This window comes from Equus caballus, chromosome 9 (genome assembly GCF_041296265.1).
Source record: "Equus caballus isolate H_3958 breed thoroughbred chromosome 9, TB-T2T, whole genome shotgun sequence".
Taxonomy (NCBI): Eukaryota; Metazoa; Chordata; class Mammalia; order Perissodactyla; family Equidae; genus Equus; species Equus caballus.
Window position 1 is genome coordinate 856,107 of NC_091692.1, and position 5,347 is coordinate 861,453.

Genomic DNA, 5,347 nt, shown 5'->3' on the forward strand with positions numbered 1-5,347 from the left:
CTTCCACTGCCCTGTCTGAGCTTGCTGATCTTTTCTTCCGCTTCATCTAGTCTGCTGTTAAAGCCCTCAATCGAATTTTTCAGTTCAATTACTGTATTCTTCAGCTCTATAATTTCTGTTTGGCACTTTTTTTTATATTTTCTGTCTCTTTGGTGAAATGTTTTGTTCATGCATTGTTCTCCTGACCTCAGTGAGCATCTTTATAACCATTATTTTGAACTCTCTAGCAGGTAACTTACTTATCTCTGTTTCATTAAGGCTTGTTTCTAGAGACTTATCTTGTCCTTTTGTTTGGAACATATGCCTTTGTTTCTTAATTTCCTTGACTCTCTGTGGTTTCTGAGCACTGGGCAAAACAGCCACCTCTCCCAGTGGTAACAGACTGGCCTCGTGGAGGAGATGAACCTTGTCAACAAGCCTAGCCCAAGCTCCTGATTGCCTCTCGAACCTTCGTGATTGTCCAAGCCTCGATCTTTGTTCTTAGTCCAATATGTAGAAACGTGATAATGCAACTACTGAAAAAGTGAGAGAGATTGTAACAGGGCTAGAGTAGCCCAGAGAGGAGACTTTTTAACTCTCCATGGAGGAGGATTTCCAGAGGAGCTCATACTTAAACTAAGCCTTGAGGATTACTTTAGGTAGATAAAAATAGGAGTGGAGACAGTAGCAGAGAGAAGATTGCCCAGGTATGGAGACAAGAAAGAGTACTTCAACTGAAGGTGACTGTGTATGCAGAGTAATAGCTGGCCAGAGCCAAAGGCAAACTGATTTGCCTACCATATTTGAATTTTATCCTAAAAGTGATGGGAAGATATTTAAGTATTTTAAGCAACTAAAGTATCATGCTGGCACATCCTTGTCTACACTTGGTAATGTCAGCCATTTTTTTTAAGAGCTTTAGCCTTTCTAATGGATGTATAGTGGTATTTAATTATGGTCTCCATTTGTATTTCTCTAGTGACAGATTTTAAGCAATTTTTCGTGTGTGCATTGACATATGTATCACTTTCTTTTGTGAATTTTCTATTTTGAAAATTTGTTTGTCATCTTCTTATTAAGTTACAGGAATTCTTTATAAATTCTAGACACAAGTTCCATGTATGTTACATATGTTACAAAAATTTTCTCCCCACTGGTGCCTTTTCTTTTTTGCAACAGTATTGTTCTTAGGGCAAATGTTTTTGATTCTGATAAAGCCCAATTTACCAATATCATATGGTTTGTGCTTTCTGCATGCAATTTAAGAAATGTTTCCATACCTCAATGTGATGGAGATTGTTTTTCTGTTTCCTCCTAGAAGTTTCACAGTTTGGGGTTTTCCATTCAAGACTATTATCCATTTTGGGTAGCTTTGGTCTGAGGTAAGTTCCAACGTGCAGATCCATACAGATATCAACTTGTTTCAGCATCATTTGTTGCAAAGACTTTTTTTTCCAATTGAATGAGATTGGCACTTTTGTGAAAAATCAAGTGGCTAAATGTATATGGGACTATTTCTGGACTCCTTATTCTGTTCCCTGATCTGTTTCAGATGTCTATCTTTTTGTCAATTCCAAATGATCTTGATTATTCTACATTTTAAAAAATTGTTCTCCTTACTCAAAGTCTCTGGAATTTCATAAAAATTTAAGAATCACCATGTTGATTTCTACTAAAAAGACTGCTAGAATGTTATTAATATCTATAGATTAATTTGAAGATAATTGGATCTTCTAATCCATGAACATAGCTAATTGCTCCATTTCTCTAGATTTTTAATTTCTGTGAGCAGTGATTTGCAATTTTCAGTGTAGAGGTCTTAGATACCTTTTATTAAATTTCTTATTAGTATTATATGATTTGGGGTGACATTGTAGATGAAATTGGTTTTATAATTTTCTTTTTCTTTTTCTTTTTTTTTTTTTGCAGAAGATTAGCCCTGAGCTAACTACTGCCAATCCTCCTCTTTTTGCTGATGAAGACTGGCCCTGAGCTAACACCCATGCCCATCTTCCTCTACTTTATACATGGGATGCCTGCCACAGCATGGCTTTTCCCAAACAGTGCCATGTCTGCACCCGAGATCCGAACCAGCGAACCCCAGGCCACCCAGAAGAGGAACGTGCGAACTTAACCACCGCGCCACCAGGCCGGCCCCTCATTTTTTATTATTAGTAAATAAGAGTGCAATTGATTTTTGCATACTGACCTTACATCCTCAACTTCCATAAATTGACATATTAGTTACAGTCATTTTTTGTGGATTTTTTTGATTTGCTAAGTAAAAAATATTATCTGAAATCAAATTACAGTTTTACTTCTCCTTTTCCAATCTGTACACATTTTGTCTGTTTGCCTTGCCATAATGGCAAAGATCTTCAGTTCAATGTTCAAAGGATGTTTGAAAGGAAGCATCCTTGCCTGTAATTGACCTTTCATTCTGAAGAAATTCTTTTACAATTTATTATAGAGGAGGTCATATGGTAACAAATTTTCTTCATTTTTATTACCTAAATATATTTTTTTAACTTTTACTTTATTCCTTAAACATATATTTGCTGTATATATTGGCAGAGTTTTATTTTTCCAAGCTTTCTAAAAATCTGCCATCATCTTTTTTGAGGTTTCTGATGAGAAATATGTAGACTTTCAATAATCATTTCTGTATTATGTAATGCGCCATTTTTCTTTGCTTCAAAGATTTTTTCTTTATCTCTGGTTTTCAGCGGCTCAATTATGCTGTATCCATATGTGGTTTTATTTTAATTATATCCTTTCCTGGGTTTGCTGAACTTCTTCAATTTGTATATTTATGTCTTTGACAAAATATGGGAAGTTTTTGACCGTTATTTCTTCAATTATTTCTCATGTCCTATTGTTTCCCTCATCTCCATTGTAAAATTACTATTTTTTCCCATGCAGTTAATAAGTATGTTGCAGGAATATATTTTGAGACTACTTAAATATCTTGCGTCTCCCCATACTTCATTAATTTTAGCACCTCTTAATGATTCTTGCTTGCAATAGATATTAGTGAATTGTCAGCCAAATGGTGATTTTCTTTTTCCATTATTTTCCCACAGTTATTAATTGGACTTTTATTATAAAGAGGAACTTTTCTTTCTCTCGAACTGTTCATTTTTTAGTTACATATACATTGACATGTACTCATAGATATGTACTTTATTCTGTGTATTTTAATCCATTACTATCTCAGATGCGGCCATTGGGAGCTCCTTCTAATTGAGTCCTGTATCCTTCTGACATGTCTCTATCATTTAATTTTTCAGCTCTTCCATTCCTTCTGGCACCATAAGATGGTTCAGTTTCATCTTGGTCTTTCTCTTCCCCAACAGTGAAATAGTCATTTCTCCAAGGAGCATTGATTCCTTTTACTGGAGAATGAGATTTAGAAACCAAGGTCTTGGCACTGAGTGTTCTCCTGGATACTGAGGGGTCCTGGTTTCCAGGCCCCCGTCAGTATACAGTATCTATATCTGTTTCTGTCACTTTCCAAACTACATGCCTCTCTCTCTTGCCTTATTGAGCTTATTGCACTAGTTAGAACTTTTGGTACAATTAAAAAGGAGTACTGAGCAGCGATTATCAACCAGGGTTCATTCTGCTACAAATCCCAGGGGATATTTGAAAACTCCAGAGGCTGTTTTGGTTGATACAAATTAGGGAAATGGGGGCACAACTGGCATCTAGGGGACAGAGGCCGAGAGCCTACTGAACATCCTACAGACACAGGACAGCCCAACACACGAAGAATTATCTGACTCAGAACACCAGCAGTGCTCAAGTTGAGAAACCCCGTCATAAAGGAGAAACATTTACTCTTCACCTAGGCTATGACGTTAACTGTACACCCAAAACCTAGGGAAAGAGCAAACCAAATCTTAACACATCGCCATCCAGGCTCATCCCAAAGTAGATCTTAGTGTAATTAAGATGACTATTTCCCAGCCTTTATGTCTAGTTGAGGCAACTCAAAACCTCTAAAGTGGCAGAAAACAATAGCATCTTTTATACACCGTGTTTCACATTCAGCCCCAGCTATCCAAATAGCCTAGACAATATATCTGATAAACATGAAGCAAAACAAACAGATTAGGGGAAAGACGCACAAGCATTCAAAATATTGGAGTTAGTATGGAAGAAATCAAAAAGATATAATTTATAGGTTCAAGACAAAAGAAAAATATGGATAGTGAAGTGAACTTCTCATAGAATTAGAGAATGGGAATCCAATGAAAAATTTTGGAATGAATTATAGAAAAAATAAAATTAAGAACTCTAATCGCCTATTAGACAAAGCAAAATAGAAGAACATTAAATTGAAATACAGGTCAACAAAATTATCAAAAGCACAGAGCTGGAAAAATATATACATGAGAGACATGTGGGACATAATAAAAAGAGAATATACATGGAATTACAATCCCAGAAAGAAACGAGAGAAATGTAACCAGAAAAATATGGAGAGAATGGCCACCGTATGCCAAATAAGGGTAAAATATTTAAGTCTCAAATTACACTCAACAAATCAGTGCGATAGAGCACTGGATAACTGAGATGTGCGCACCGTGGCAATCCTGCACGTAGGCCGAGTATAGGCAGCACGTGGTGCGCTAAGCTCGCGTATAGACCGAGACACGTCAGAGAAAAAGTAGGGAGAAAAAAAATCACCCATACCTCTGTTCTGTTATATCTACATTTTTAAGGAAATAATTTATGAGGCAAATGGTGATCTAAGGCATCAATAACGAATGGGACATCATTACACAGTGTATGCTTGTCGTCACATAAAAAATTTTGGAGGAAATTTATTTATTTCCTTAATAATGGTGAAACCAACATTAAGTGGTAAGAAATGTAAAATACATAACCTATTTCAGAAGCCGAAAGCATCTTTTCATCTTTCTCATCCACAAAATGATATCTGACTCATTTTCTTACTAGTTAATTTAAACCAATATTTTTGTAAACAAAATTTAGTCTATTACATTTTATCCAATATAATGATTACACCCAAGACAATCTGAGTTTCCTAAATCCTTTTTTGTGTGTGTTAGATTTAACTTCCTCCCATAGAGATCAAGTAAAACATAAATTTAATTCGATGAACAAGTAGTTTTTTAATCTCCTTGTACCAAGCAAGGAGGTTAATTTGAGTTGCAATTTCTCTTGGGAAAATAGGAATTCCATTGAAAAAATATATTCAATGACCTTTTGGTGAAGTACTGCCACATTCTGCCAAAAGCTCACATTTCTGTGAAATGTAAAAAGTTCCCTCACAGCAAACAGTATCAAAGCAGAATGACAAACTAAAATTTATATGGCACACACTAAACGGTATTAAACC